The sequence below is a fragment of the Belonocnema kinseyi genome, chromosome 9 (assembly GCF_010883055.1).
Source record: "Belonocnema kinseyi isolate 2016_QV_RU_SX_M_011 chromosome 9, B_treatae_v1, whole genome shotgun sequence".
Taxonomy (NCBI): domain Eukaryota; kingdom Metazoa; phylum Arthropoda; class Insecta; order Hymenoptera; family Cynipidae; genus Belonocnema; species Belonocnema kinseyi.
This window is the reverse complement of record NC_046665.1, coordinates 22,421,203-22,438,088: the sequence shown is the minus strand read 5'-3', so window position 1 is coordinate 22,438,088 and position 16,886 is coordinate 22,421,203. Positions and strand designations below refer to the sequence as shown.

Here is a 16,886-nt window from a genome sequence, read left to right as displayed (position 1 = left end):
GTTCATGCTCATAGTTATTCCTGTCAACATAGTGTCCTTGGTACTTGCAGTACACCCATTTCCTAATTGAAATATGCCGGAATTTGTGAGGTATTCTCTATTTGTTTTCTTATTAGGATAATTGATACTGATAAGCTCGAATGTCTTAATGGAGTATAACCATGCTTGCAGAGAAGGTATTTGGAGCAAAAATGAATTTTCATGTGACGGAATTCTTATGTTGCACTTTTGTAATGCAGTCAAGGATAATTTGGTTAGCATAGTAGCTTCACAAAATGTGCTCACTATAGTTTTGTGCATGGGTTGAGTTTCTTTGCAAATAGTTTTCTGTATCGTTTTTATACAAGATTTCAGATATTCTTGATCCAACAGAAAAAAGTATTGATCATCAATAAATATAGCTATATATGATTGTTTGGGTAGTGTATATGCTGTTCCCGTTATATTTTATAATTAATTTTTGATGTACTGGATACGGATGTAATTTATAAAATGGATAGGATTTTATTTCCATTAAAGGAATGTCTACGTATATCATTATCATTATTATTAATATTCTGCTTGGAGACCGGCACAGCCCCTGATGCTTAAGTTATCCGGTTGCGAACCCTTATAAGCCTTAAGCATGGCAGTAACTGCAGAAACTGCCTGTGAGTGTTACGCGTTTCCCCGCAATCGCAGGGCAGTGACAGAGAATATGAGTAGAATTCTCATTATTCTTTCCGCACAGACGGCAGAGGGGACTTTTTTCAAGCCCTATCTTATGTATGTGATACCGGAGGTTTCCATGTCCTATAAACATTTCTGTAAGGACTTTGACTTCATTCCTCACGAGCTTGAGTATTTCCTTCGCTCGATGAGGGTTTAGCTTTGAGCCCAAAAGTGTTTTAGCCTGTCTGCAGTCAGAGACCAAACCCCAATCATTCTGATGTTCCTCGGTCAGTCAACTGTTGATATTTTCAGTGACTAGCTTACTGGAAATGTATACAATTGGCTCAGGTCCAGTAAAATTTTCCTTTACTGCTAGCTTTGCTTGCTTGTCCGATATCTCATTGCCCCTGATGCCACTGTGTCCAGGGATCCAGAGCAGAGTGACTCGGTTTTCTGTCGCTAGCTTATTCAGTGCCTCAAAGCACTCCCATACTAGTAGCGACGTGGTCGTTGTTGAATTCAGGGCCATAATAGCAGCCCTGCTGTCTGAGCAGATGCGAATGTTTCCTTTATTGCCATTCCCCATTGCCTTATAGGCGCACTGGAACACGGCCATAATCTCAGATTGTAGGCCTGTTGCGTAGGACCCCATCGTAATTGTGAAACCCATTCCGTTCCTTCTACGGTATACACTTGCTCCAGCATTCTCCTTATTCCTGGACCTATCTGTAAACCAGCTGTCTCCATCACTGGGCAGGTGTGCCTCAACGTTAGCCCATTCCTCTTTCATGGATAGGCTAACTCGATACTTCTTGTCAAAAGGGTAGCGACGAGTGGACATATTGTCCCTGAGCATGCTCGCCCTGGCGGACCGAAGGAACCGAATGGAGCTTCTACAAAGTACCCGTAAAGGCCTTATTGGGTCCCCATTCGGTTCCTTTTTAAAAAACTAAAAAAAAATAGCAAAATCAACTTTTAAATTGTTTAAATTCGGATTCTACGTTAAAATTCTCTATAGAAGGTCATGGAATAATCGCAATAGTTTTTTTTGCAACGGTTAAAAGTTTAAAAAAATATAAGACGTATAACACCTGTTGACTGCTACACTTCAAACGCATCATCTGTAAGTAGCAGTCAACAGGCTTTATAGATCTTATATATTTTTTAAACTTTTTACCGCTGGAAACAAAAGTATTGCGATTCCTCCGTGAGTTTCCAATAGAAAATTTAACGTAGAATCTGAATTTCAACAGTTTAAAAGTTGATCTTGCTGTTTTTTGAGTTTTTTTAAAAAAGGAACCGAATGGGGACCCAATGGGGTCTTTACGGGTACTTAGTAGAAGCTCGATTCGGTTCTTTCGGTCTGCCAGAGCGGTGTCGGCCTCCTTGCGATGCCGATTGGTATCCCCATAACTGTCGAGATACTGCTATCATTTACCATATTTAATCTCCAGGCCGCCTTCACAGTCACGGCCTTTATGGTGAGATGGAGGGGCTCCAAACCTATTAGTGCCCCCAGGGCCATCGTGGGCGTCGACTTCGAGGCACCAGTGATACTTCTCAGAATCAGTCCCCTGATCCTTTCCAGTCGGGACTTCACAGTAGACAGTTCGACCCTGCTCCACCAGACGACTGCCGCATAGGATAGCCTAGGTCGCAGGATCACTGTTTAGATCCATATAAGAGTCGCCAGTTTCAAGCCCCAGCTTTTGCCTACGGCTCTTCTACAGAGCCAAAGAGTCGCTACTAGCTTCTTGCACTTGTCTTCCAGGTGCTCGTTCCATGACAGCTTCTTATCCAGAATGACTCCTAGATATTTGGCTTTGTGTATTTCTGTGATAATTTCTTGTAGTTGGTTATTGGTTATCAGCGCAGGATACGCTTTTCTTTCTCTGCGACTTTTTATGATTTTGGAAAATTGTAGCAGAGTGTCGATTATATGGTCGCACCTGGCTTCGACATGTGTTGTCCATTGTCTTATATAATTGACATATAATAGCTCGTTCAAGTTCTTTTCTTGATTTTGGATATTTCTTACTGTTCTTTATATTAATGATTGTATTTGTTGTAATTCATGGGTTCTTAAATGTAATTCTTTATGTATGTCATCGATCTTTGCTTTTACTATGTATGTTTGCTTGTCTAAAATTCGACTCAAATTATTTTGTCTGTTGTAGAGTTCGTCAATCTTATCTGCATACTGTTCTCCATCCTCTGATGTCAGGAGTCTAACTACTGGCCCTAGAATAGGTCCTATGAAACCTAACATCGGCACTCGACTTTTGTTTATAGTTTTGGGCAGAGATTTTCTTTCAGTTTTATGGTGCTGAATTTCGGATAGTAATATGTTTAAATTTGCATACGCATTTTCTATTTTAGCAATTTTCATGTTCAGGATATCAAGCTTCACTTCTTCTCGGCAGTCTTCTTTCATTAGTCCCTCCATACACTTCAAATAGCTTCTGCTGATATTTTGTTCGACGTCCTTGGTATTGAGATATTGAGAAAAATTCCCTATGTCTAAAAATATGAGTCGTACTGCATCAAACATCTCGAAACTATGGTAAATAGTAGGAATATTATCCAATTCCATAGGGTGTATCTTGAAATGGAATTAGGCATCTCCATATGTGTATCTATAAAGAGAACTGCGTTAATAATTTTTATAAAAATTAGTCAACTTAAATTTTCGTAATGATGTTATCAAAAGAGGTATTGAGAAGGCAACCTCCAAATCCTCTTCCCTCTCTTTTGTTTATTTTTCTTTTATTTAAAATTTTTCCCTTGAATTTGTATGTGTACGAATTACTATAACATTTTATAGCATAATGTTTCAAATGAGTTACATAATTTCCTTAAAATTCCTTAAAATTTCTTTAGTACAGTTACTCATCGTGTGTCCCTTAAGTAACCCTTGGCTTCTTTTTTAACTAAAGAAACAAACATCTTCCAGTTCTTTTAACAGTTTTTCGTTTTTACAATATTTTTTCAATAAAAATTTGTTTCTCATTTACATTTGAGAACGAATGTGGGACTGTCCAGTTTAATGAATATGTCTGTTAATTGCAAACTATGTTGGTATTTTGATGTTAACTTAAGCTCACATGAAAATCCAAAATGTTGTTTTTCAACCATCAATGTGTATCTTAACAAATACACATTGATAAAGTTTGCTGATTTTCTTTGGACTTCTCACATTTCCATTTTCAAAATCATAAGACTAAATCCATATTTATTTTTAATACTAATACGGAATTTCAACTGCCTCCTTTACTCTTTTCTCAACTGGTGTTCTAAGGCTTGAAAAAGGACCACATTGTGTCAGAAACGTTGCCAATTTTTTCAAAATATAAGGTTTTCTACTTTATTCAAATGACCTTTCCTTCCGGAGACTTTTTCATACATTAATCGAAAGTCGAAACTGAAGAAAAAGATGTATTATTTAATATTACTAAGAGTTACTCATGAGCAAATTTGAGTTTCTGTACATGTTTTTGAAAGCGTTTTCCGTCTATTGTTTCAAGAATAGCGGTATATTTGTCTAGTATAGCTGTAATTATATAAGGCCCGTGACTTTTGCCATCTAATTTGTTAGTCTTTGTTTCCCCTTTTACGTATACTTTGTCTCCTACTTTTCCAATTAAAGGGTTTAATTTTCGGTCATAGAGTTGTTTCGATCTGTACTTGGCATTAATTAAATTTCCGGTTGCCATATTTTTTATTTCTATTAATCGTGTGATTAAATCTTTTAAATAGGATCCGTAAGTTTCTAGTTTTTCATAAGGCGAGAAAGAGCTAGGAGCGCGGGCTATTTTTCCGAATATTAACTCAAACGGTGTAAATTTAGTTGCTTCATGAATTGATGTATTATAGAAAAACATGGCAAAGGGTAGTAGTTACCTGTCTCGATCATCATAATAGTCCGCATATGACCGTATATAGTCAATTGGTATATAGTCAATTGGCACGTCAGGCCTAAAGCCTGACGTGGTTAATCGGTGAATTCCAAAAATTTTTGATAATCTTCTCAGCAGACTTCTTATGAAAGCACTCCCTCGATCAGCTTTAGGTGCTCCATATTGTGAAATTAAATGTTTAGATAGGGCTTGAGCTATTGCTGTCGCTGTTACATCTGGTATGGGTACTGCAATACAACATTTCGATCAATTATTTTGTATTGTAAGGATATGTCAATTTCCATCTGGAGTTGTCAGCAATGGGCCGACCGTGTCGAGTGATACTTTATCAAAGGTGTCAATAGGTGTATCTGTGATAATAATGGATAATTATTTTATTTCGGACCACATAAATCTTTTTCCAGTTCTTCCATAGGTTTTGTTAACACCTTTATGCCCTCCTATTTTACTTTTATGGTTTTCGACTATTATTTGAGTGCGATCTTCTTCTGGAGGTATACACACCGTACCATGGCATATTATAATTTCAATATCGCTATCGTCGAAAATTTCTTTTAAAATATCTATCATTTCACCTTTCGACAATTCGCCCGTTAGATCTCCTTGTTTTGTAATTCTAAAAGAGCGTATATTTTCTCTTTCTAAGGCTACCCTCAAGTTTTGAAGGTCAATTTTTTAATTTTCCATTCTCAAGTGGTCAAAATGGTTTTTCTTGATAATGACAGTATACTACTGATGTGACGAACTCACAGTCTTCAGACGGAAAATGCGCATAATTTCCTATGAGATATGTTAAGTTTTCTCGCCAATTCTGTATTCTCAGAGTTACAATAATGCTAGGGAACAGAGTGTGTTCATTTGGAAATTCTGATGGTATACTAGTGATAACTGTGCCTGCTTGGTCAGCTTCTGTTACTGCTACTGTAGGCTCGGTAATCGAATTACTACTTATTTCAGATTGAATCAATTCTACTTGTAGTGGTTGATAATTTTCGGTTACTGTTGCTGACATTTTTGAATTTTCTGTTGTTTGCTGGATCGGTGTTGATAAAACTCGCGGTAATCCACAAGTTGATGGGTATTAGAGATTTAGCTTGGTAATTTTCATAATTGGGTTCTCCACTGGCAATCGTGTCTTCTTTGAGTTCTTGATGTTCGTTTGCGGCGCAGATGATCACTGAGTTTATTCTTTGAACGAACCCACTTTCACTATCTGATTCCAGTTCTTCAATAGCCTGCAAGATTTCTGGATTATCGTCTCCTTCTGAAACAGCCATTATACCTCCATATTCTTCTTTACTCATTCTTCTTCCAATTCCTTGTGTGTATTCAAAAATTCGTCAAATTGTAAAAAGGAATTTCTCAGTTCTTCTCTAATTGATTTTGAAGTTGCATTAATTCCCTTCGTTTTATTATCGCTTTGCTCTTCTTCTTCTGTTACGCTGTCCTCGTTATCAGTTTGTGGAGGGTTCACTAATATTATGGTACTTTGTCTCTCTAATATTACTTATTCTAGTTCATGGCTTTCTTCGGATTCTTTTTTATCGCATAGCGTTTGAAAACTTTCTTTAATGTTGGGTGGAGCACTTTTGGGTATATCTCGAGTATAAATGGCCGCTAAAGGTACTTTTAGGCTAGGTTAAACACTACGTGCCTTTTGCAATATGACGGGTTCCGGTATATCGGGGTCGTTTTAACTATCTTCCGATGCTAAGCTTGATTCTAAATAATTGGGTTACAATTTACTTCTTTTCTCTTCTATTCGTCGTCGAAGTAGTCGTTTGCTTATAGTACTTTCATTCAGGTTGCTAGCAGATGTCGAAGTGAAATCGATCCACGTTCTGTCATCCCCAGGTTTCACCGCCGTTCGTTGGCTTCCTGAAGTGGAAGGCTGTGAAGAGGTGGTGGTAATTGTTGCCCTCATTTTTACCTTTACTGAGGGTCGCTCCGAGGTTCTGGTTATTGATTTAGTTTTTCCTGTGTGAACCGGCAGGAACCTAGCACAATCCTGTTCTTTTTCGCCTTTTTCTGAAGAATTTTCAACGACTGGATTCCTAGAAATATGTATTGTCAATATTGATGAACGGCGTACAGACCGGCTAGACATTCTTTTTCGGTGATAGAATAATTTCATTCAGCATTGTTCAATACGTGAGAATAATAGGAAATACGAAGATCTATTCCTTCTTCTTCTTGGTTTAATACGGCTCCGATTTCGTATCCTGATCCGTCAGTTGTTATGGTAAAAAGTTTCTTCTTCCTCTAGGCCCGAAATAAACGGTATCCCTTTCTTTAAAAGGTTAGTCTTTTTTTTAAAGGTCTTTTTTGTTGCGAAATCTTTTATAACTCTTTATGATAGTCAGCGGGACATAACAATTATTTGACGTTTTTTGGGTTTTTGGAAGTAGGACATTTTTTTACGGCTTCAATTTTCTTGGAATGGGGTTTTACTCCTCACTTCTAATGATATGATCTAGTAAGGCAATTTATTTTAATAAACATTCACTATTCTCAGGTTCCATTGACAGATTTGTTTCTTTTAACCTGTTAAGAAGGAGTTTTACTTCCTTTCCATGTTCTACCAAAGTTTCGGCACGAATTACTATGTCATCGAGATAGACAAATAATGATATTCAATATCTACGTTCTACCAAAGTTTCGGCACGAATTACTGTGTCATCGAGATAGACAAATAATTCACTACCTTGTAGTCGCAAAAGTACTTGATCCATTTGTCGCTGGAAAGTAGTCGTCGAATTTTTCAATCCCATAGGCCTGGACTTAATCTGGACTTAATTCGATTTGATGCAGCCAGCTGGCTAAATCAAAGACAGTGAAATATTGAACTTTCTCTGGTTGATCTACAATTTCTTTAATATTCGGTAGAGGGTAAACATCTTCAATAGCCTTTTCGTTTAATAATCGAAAGTCGATTACTACCCTATATTTCCGTTTTACTGTATGATCCATCTTTTTGGGAATTATCAAGATGGGGGAGTTGTAGGGCGAATTTGAATGTGCGATGGCTCCTTCTATCAGCATTCTATCAATTAATATTTCTGCTTCTTCCTCTTCCGATGAATAAACTCGATAGGGCGGACATGAATTAGTGCATCGTCGGTGGTTTGTATTTTGTGCTGTACTACGTGAGTAGGAGTTAATGATTCTCCGGTCAAGTGAAATAATTCCGGATATTCCTGAACAATTTCAAGCACGTGAGCTTTTTCTTCTTCATTTAGAGGCTCTAATTTTAGAATCTCTAGAATGGCTTGTACCCTATTTTCCGGCGGTGTATAATTTTCGTCAGCCGAATATCGGTCAAATTTATCCCCTGGGAGTTGATAATATTCTAAGGAAATGAGTTCTTAAGGGTCAATTTCTACTTCTATGTCCTCTTCTGTGATGTTTATGGCATATATATGACAATTTCCTTGACAATTTGCTTCGTTATTACTTATTGTTACTGGGATGACTTGTCGTGATCTTGCTTTAATACGCAATTTGCCTAGTCCTGGTTCTTTGTAATAAAAAATTTGATCCTTTTTGGTTTGTAGCTCATGATCAATGAAATAAACAGGTTTCGATTCGAAATCCTAAGTAGTTAATTAAACGTAAACTTCCGACTGTAACTTTATAAACATTCTGTTTTTTTAGTAGAAAATATACTATATTTAACCTTTTTAATTTAAACATTTTGAATTAAGAAAAAGAGCAATTTTTTAGTAGTCAGCAATGTTTGAGTGTTTATTTAAAATGGAATATTAAAAACTAAACAATTCGAAACTAAATTGTTTGAAACAGAAAGCCTTGAATCTTTAAATTTTCAGAGAGCTAAACTCAAACTTAGAACGTCACTATGTGAATTGTATTGTTCTGGGCAAAAGATTTTATTTGTAAGTGAAAATGTTGAATTTTGATGTGTGAATAACAGATAAAAATGTATTCATTTAGAAAAAATGCGAGTAAGTTGAGGAAATACTTCTAATTTTTTTATTCAAATTGTGAACCTTTTAAGCATTATAAAAGTTTTTAATATAGTAAAAAAATGTCTTAAGATTCCTGGTAAAATTCAAAATGATTTTTTATTTTGAAAAATTATTATTCAAGAGAATATTTAAAAACATTTTAAAAAATTTTCAAAACTGTAAAAATAATAATGTAAAGATTCAAAAACATTTAAAAGAAAATGTAGATTTTTAAAGATTTTAATACAACATTTGTTGGGTTTTTCGGTATTTTAAAAGATTTCGAAATCATGAAATAATGTTTTTAACTTAAAATTGTATGAAATGATATAATTTTTGAAAATTCATAAAATTGTTTCTTTATTCTTCAATTTAGGACAGTGAAAATGATAGCCCTCATTTATAAATAATACAAGTTTTGATTCGTTAAGACGATTTTCTCATGCAAATAATTTTTTAAGAAACCCTTCTCTGGGTCCGCGCCTGGGTTAACTTCATCGATTTGTTCAATTACTTCTGTGATTTTAGGATTTAACTGATTGTTTCGTTTTCTTCGAGTGATGGAATATGATTATTTTATTGATTTTTTCTTTTCTTTTTACGAGGTTATACATTTCCGTTACATTTTCTTTTCTGATTTTAATACGCCTTACTGTTTCTAAGAATATAAGACTTAAAAGATTTTCTCCTTCTAAGAATGCTGTTTCAATAGATTTTTCGAATTTTTCACGTCTTCGTTTTCCAACATGATGCACTAATATCTTAATTAATTCTTTCAATCAGTTTATCCGAATAATATTTATTAGACATACGTCCTTTCTCTTAAATGATGTAGTGGAATATTTTATGTGAACGAAAATGATTAATTTTTGTAATTGATTGCTCATTTCAGCAGTTATTCTTATTAATTTGCAGCTAATCGATAACACAGCGGTGCCTGTCGTGCTCTCAAGATGGTCAAAAATTTAAGGTGCCAATATCAGAGACTTAACTGAAGGAATTTCTTTATTATAACAGGCTGACGACCTCTCGTACTTTCTGATATAATATTTTGCAATTATACTTGATTTTTATGTGAACAGTGAGCGTTTAAAACTTATGATTGTCTGATGTGGCTAATTCACATGCATACAAACAGTAAGGTGGTTTTTTGTTTATTGAGGATGGCAGGGTTTGCAAGCACGCGAAGTATACCAACCGTCCTAAACGTAATATTATTTTTTAAAACTTAATTGTTTTAACATACATTATTATCAATGTGTGAACATCACTAACATTCAGATTTTAATTTATTTTCCCCTTACTACATATCACAACAGCCGATGCACCAAGAAAAATTAATCTTTCAATAAATTTAAATTAATTTGCCCCTTGCTGCAAATTACAACGGCCGATGCACCAAAAAAATGTATGGTAGGTATGTTACGTCCAAGGATGATAATTAGGAACATTACATTAGTGGTCAGTGATATTTTCTAATTTATCTGCAGAACGTATAGTTCCGGGCTAAAGGAACAGGATTTCAGGGGTCAAATTGAATAAAAGAAGGATATGGAATACAGAGAAGTAAAATACATTGATTGATAGATCAATAAAGTGGTAAGGAATGACTACAAGAATTTTAGGGAGAAACGACTCTGAAGGAAGTGTACTTTATTTCTCTTGAGAAAAAGGGAAAGGAAATATAATATTGCACGAACGAGAACGTTGAGATGAGAGAGATATAGAAATGTGCTTATTGCGGAGATGTTCTTGATTACTTTGATGAAAATCTGGGAGACGTGGTTTAATAATCCAATAATCCCAAATGTGCACAACGCTGGAGTTAAAATCAGAGTTCAGAACTGTAGACCTTGAAGATTTAAATGGAACTGGAATCGGAGCTGGAACTGGATGAAAACCCCTTGGTAGAATTTCAGGAACTGGATCCCAAATTTATTTAGCTTCTTGTTTATTTGATTTTTTGACTGAGACTTAGAGAGGTTGACGGGCCCTCAGGAAAAAAGGTCCGGAATTCGAATTAAGATACACGTGGAAACCAACAGAGCTTCCGCTGGCTTGGGTCTCTCGAACTGCGAATAACTTGATAGCGATCTCCCGTACTTGACTAAGCTTCAAGAACTCTAAGAACTGACTTGAGGGTAAGGATACCTCCTTTTATACTTAGGTGGGCGCACTTTGATACCACCCTTCTCCACGTGTTCTTCTAGAAGTTTCTGCTGAGCGGAAAAGATCCACGTGTAATCGATAATGTAAGAGTGGGCGTAACTTGGGTTCCACCCTTTTCCAGAAGGTTCTGCTGCAGTAATAAGGTGTACGTGTAATTGAGCGGGTGCAGTTATTTCCACCCTCCTCCACGTGTAGGTTTTCCGGCATTGCCAAGTTCTTGAAAAAGGGCATAGCATACGTTTTCCAAGGTATATTTGACGAGTCTAGAATATGTCGTAAAGGATAAAGTGGCTGTCCATTATCCAAAGTGTGCCACATGACAATGGTCCACACAACAAGTTATTCCTTTTTTCCGAAATCAATACTTTGTAGACTCCACCATGTATATGAGTTCCATTTTCTCTTGGTGATTTTATCAGCGCTGAAAGGGGGGATTGAGACGTATTCTTTTTCTTTATTCTTCTTCTTTCTATCTCTCTCTCTTTCTAAATAGATTACAATCATACTTTGAGTAAATCATACTTTGAGTAAATCATACTTTGAGTAAATACATAATAAATAAATGTAGGAAAATGCAAATATATTAGAACTGGGTGCGCACTGAAATTCAGCGCACTTCATTTTAATACAAAATAATTGCAAATCGGAGATAAATTAAAGGCTGTAGGTTTTGCCGAACGAAAAAAATGAGTTTCTTCCCACGCTAAGGTGTATCTGGCTACATTTTCGTATGCACTTTAACATTTCTATAATCACTGCAAATATTAACCGATTTCCATGAATTTTTTTTCTCGCTTTTTTCAAATTATTTGAATAAATTAGTTCTGCTAATTAAAATCGAATCAATCCATGTTTTCATAATTTAAGTTTTTGTAACTGACCTGCATCTCATTAAAATGAAAGGGTCATTCGTTACGAGCAATGTGATGCGCCCCAGGGTGCCTGTCTCGTGAGTTTTACGAGGGCCGATGAGAGTGCTGCGAGAATCCACACACAGCTAACGCTACACTACAATTTTTCTCTATTGTTCTCTCCTTTTTTTATTATTAAACAAAATATAAACATTTATCTTAAAACCAGCGCTGGTCAGCAAAATAGAATAATATTTAGATGCCTTACGCAAAAAATCAGAAAAAAATATTTTAAAATTACGGCTGAAAAATGGAATTCCGTTTTCCAACTCTAATAAATCTCCTTAACAAACACATTCTGATCATAAGTCTCATTTTTCACACTCGATTAAAAGATGTCCAAAACGGAAACTTTTCCATATTATGTTCGACTCTACTATAATAAATGAATATTATACTAATTTCTGTACCTCCGTCCATGACTGCTTATTCAAATACTTCAAAATAAAATGTATATCATTACAATTTATAACATGCATTGATACTGAAACAGGCATATTTTCATGGTTTTGTTTTTATAATTGAAAAACGTGCGCTTCCTATCAAAGAGACACAGGAGACACGATTTCTTCAGGCCCCGAGTATGCAACGAGGTCAAAAATCAGATGGTTAAAATAGTACACATCTTGTGAAATAAATCAGTAGTCCTCTTGTGAAGTGGCTCAGAATTCTAACTTAGAACTTCTCAAATTAGTATGGACATGAACCACTTGAGCTATCCAAACTCCTCGACGCCGGAAAGTGGTTTTGAATTCTTTTTATAAATATGGCTTAGAAAACATCAATTAAGCACTTACCGGAACGATTTCATCTGTGGAATTGTCTAGAACTCTATACAGAACCGGTCTGTTACCTATAAACCAGCGGTCACTCTGCATATTTGTTCTTTCAAATCAAAAGTGATGGAATAATATTTTAATGACCTTCTTCCACCGTAATTGAGGAATTTAGGGAATTTTTAAATATTTTTGGGATTTATAAAAAGGCAGACAAAACTATAGACACTTTTTTGGAAATATTTATTTTTTCCAACCCTTTTTAAATAAGTCTAAGTGAGTTTTCACTATGCCTTTGTGCACAAAATTCTTCATGTAATACAATTGAATATGTATTTTTCATTTACTTATATATAATCGATATTATATCGAATCAATCAATTTTCTTACAAAAAATTTCAGAATTTTTTCTTCTGCCCAAGAAAAAAACCTTTATTGCGAGCATGTTCCGTGATTTAAAAAATAAAGCAGAATGAAAAAAAAACTAAAAACGTTGCAAATAATTTTAACCATAAAATCCACCTGTTTTGTTCTCATGCCGTTTAAAATCAACATGGATTGTGAGCAACAAGGTTTCTATTTTTAATCTGGTTGTTTTAAATTCAAGACGTAATCTTACTTTTATAGGTATTCGAACATACATCTTCTTAATACGTACTACACAAAACACGAAATACAATCGAACTAATGGATGAAAGTAAGTACGTGACCTTATATCTTATTCATATATTATCCAGTATTTTTATTAAAATTTTACGTGGGTAAACCCGGTTATACCTCATAGCCACAGACTAAGTCAAGTGACTGATGAGATCAGAATGTTATAAGTTAATTCAAATAATTTAATACGATGGTTGAAACCTCCTGCGATGATGTAGTAGGTATACAATTACGAGCGGCTATTACGAGTGTCTATATATCAAATAATACAAAATGTCGAAAAATAAGTACAAAACAATGGTTGTGAATAAATAAAGAAACGAAATAATTACAAATCATAGGTACGCCAAATCGTAATACACGTGTATTGTAGATAAGTCTCCTGAAATAAAACAAAAAGAAAACGATATAGAAAAATTGGATATAAGTTATATATTATACTTAAAACTAAATAACAAAAAATGTCCGATAGTCGAAAATAATTTTTTTTAAATTACAAAAGTTTTTATGGTGTTTTTTGAAAACCTTGGAAAATATGTAAATCTGAACATGAAAGAGATTGTAAATTTGTATTTATTTTATGTATATCATATGCTATAAAGTTCGATTTTGAGGTCACAAGCTTCGAAAAAAACACAGTATCCAGAGGCAAGTTAAAGTACTAAATATGTGATTGGCACCGAAGAAAAGAGTTTAATGTCTAAAAATAACAATTTTAACGTTTTCAGTATGCTGAAATATTATATTATTGAATGCAACTTGTTTCTTGAAAATTTCGTTTTTCGACACTAGACCCCTTTCTTAGGAGCTGGTGCGTTTCGAGACTGAAGGGGAAGTTGCCAGATTGTAAAGTTCGTATTGAGGCGCAACAAATACGTAACTTTTTATTGCAAAGCGCCTTTTTAAAAACTTTTTGTGTGATACTATAAAAGACAAGCTACTAACGAGAACTTCTGTCTTGAAAAAAGTAAAATAAAAAAAATGTTTAATTTTTTGCATCAATTCTAGAAATAATAAATGTTTTAAACAAGGGGAACCTATACCATTGGGAATTCTGTTTAGATTTATAGTCCCAGTAATTGGTCATTACGCAATTTGTAATAAGAATTATGTGATAAAATTCGCATTTTGACTATTCTCGAAAAACTGTTTTTAAAAAACCACGCATGTTGCAATAAAAAAATGTTAATAAAAAAAGATTTTTAAAAATGCCACCAATAGGAATCGAGCGCGGACTTTACGGTTACAAACTTGGTCCGCTTGTAATTTAAGATACGGCAAAAAAAAAAACAATTCCGTAAAGGTCCGATTGAGAAATCAGAAATTAGGTGACTTAAAAAAAAGATTTTCAAGTATTTCAAAATTCAAATTTTCAGAACCTAACAGTTTTTTAAATTTCAGATTATAAAAATTTAACCTTTGTAGGATTAGGCATACTAAAGTGCATCATTTAAACGCTCAAAACATTACAAATAAAAAAAAAATTTAATTTGAAGTGATTCAAATTGTGAAGTTTGAAATTGGGACATTAGAAAGTTTACAGAATTTCAAATCGAAATTGTTCAAAATTGATTATAATACTTTCTTCACAATCGGGCTTATTCCGATTGAAAACAAGTTTGTCAATTTCCCTAGTCTCTTCTTTGTATTCCTTATACGATCAGCGATCATTATAAACCGCTAATAGTTTGATTCGTGACGTATCTCCACAGAAAACTTTAGATTATCATTTATTCAAAAATATTGCACTTTAAATGCCATTTTGTAAAAAAAACAGATTTCCACAGAACATCTCGTGAATACGATTCAATACTTAACAATCCCATATTTTCTGCTTCGCATTGAAACGCATTCAATTGCGTTGAGACAAATTCTGTTTTACAGTTAATAGCGTTACGAAACATTCTGTTTGGCATATTAGAACTCGCGCATTAATATGTATTTAACGCGAAACATCTCATTTCGACTCAGAAGTATTAAAGATTTATATCGCTCAACAGATTACCACAGAACATGTCGTGAAGGCGAATTAATTCTTTTTAATCTGAAGTTTTTTGCAGGGATACTAACAGAACAATATAATAATACATATAATTAAAATTAAAGCGCTATATTCTCTACTCAACAATAATTACTACAGACAGGAGATATAGTCGTTTGGTTTAAACATAAGCACAAAACATGGTAGCATACTATAAGTCTCCTTACAAGTCTGAACGTACAATCTATTTTTCGTATTGGCTGCTTGCTCGTATTTAAGATCTAACATCGTCTAGAATCTGACGTTTGTATAAATACTACAAGTTCTCCCTTTTTAGTTTTTGTGGATTCGAACGCAATGGTACGATATCATTCACCAATAAGTATTTTGACTTTTGAATAAGTACATAGAAAATTTTCGCAAAAAAAACTTATAACTACAGTACTTATTAATTGACTAGTGTGCGTTTAAAAAAGTGACTCCCAATTCCCGAATTTCAATAGAATAAGATGAATAAATTGTCCTAATAGCAGGTGGAGTCCATGTGAACTTGAGTAATGGCAAGAATTTCAGTGTTAGAATGTGATTTGGGTGTGATATAGGAATTAGTAATTTCTGGTAGCTTTTTTTTGTTTGTTGAAAATTCTACATCTTTGGATCCTGTTAACCGATTTTACTGTCGAAAAAAATTTTACTTTTTTGAAAAAAACCAAAAAATGGCGTTTTTGAAAATGGGTATGTAATTTTTTGTTTATAAAAATTATTTGTCAGATTAAACTTTGAATACGTTTTGCAAGTTTTTATAAGTTTCATAGTTGCACAGCCAGAGGTTTCACTACAAAAACATTCCCACCTAACGTCCGGCAGCCTGAAGTGACGGCGATAGTTGCGTTCCACAGTGGGATAGAAGACTAGAAGAACTGGTTACAATTTTTAAAAAAATCCGATTCGTATCAAATTCATTAATTAAGGTTTACGTTATTTACAGATTCCAAATATCGGCTAGAAAAATGAAAATTCAAAATAGTGGATTCGGTATGGCGGTATAAATCTTTTTTTAATTATTCGATTTAAATAAAACTTATTTTCTTAAGATTTTTTTACCCAAAAATTTCAAATCTTGTATGCGAAATTTCAAATTGATGATGAAGACTATTATTTTAAACAATTATTTCTATTAGAACATTTGAAATTTCTGAATCGAAAAATCCATTTAAAATTGAGTTTTACACAAACCTTATAGTCTTTCAAAATCCTGGTCGAAATTGGAGATGTTCCATTTGGAACTTTGTATACAATATTTTACTTTTTGATTCGATATTTAAAATCTGTAACTCGAAAACCTCTTAGGGCCATGCGATGAGTAGTAGACCGTGGGCTGACAACGTAAATGGGAGCGTGATACGGATAAGGCCAATTTTCACATGAGATGTTCGTCTGATGATGAGGAACGTAAAAATGGGTGCCTGGCAGGTGTGAGTGGATGCGTTCACCTGTGGCGACCGGTCAAAGTTGCGAATTTTTGGCAGTTAACTTACGTGACTCGGATAAGGTTGAAAATTGGTGTACATGTAGGGCCTGGTATTAGAAATAGCACATGCGCATTGTTAGGCACTTACCTGGATGCAAAAGTGTTGCCAGGCGGCTTCGAAGTCGCCGGAAACTCAGGTGAAATTTCTTGAAATTGATTTTACAGGAAAAAGTTTCAAACAAAAGTTGGTCCACTCCCGTAGACGCATATTTTCATTGGTATGTAATTTTTTGATAAAATTGATATATTTGGAGAAAACATCGATTAAAGAAATACCATAACAATAAAAAGCCCTTTTTATTGACAACAAGTGATTTTTTCGAAA

The 16,886-nt window shown here is 34.4% G+C and overlaps 1 protein-coding gene across 3 annotated transcripts in view; it reads right to left on the bottom strand.

The window, feature by feature from the left end:
• LOC117180810 overlaps positions 1–16,886 on the bottom strand; it is a 308,700-nt gene that overhangs the window by 36,626 nt on the left and 255,188 nt on the right. For 2 of the 3 annotated variants that reach the window (XR_004468047.1, XM_033373330.1), the window contains one exon: positions 13,247–13,431. The exons of the other annotated variant lie outside the window; for it this stretch is intronic. The gene's annotated coding sequence lies outside the window, so the exon portion shown is untranslated. Of the gene's footprint in view, positions 1–13,246; positions 13,432–16,886 lie in introns of those variants that run through there. 3 annotated transcript variants of the gene reach the window in all.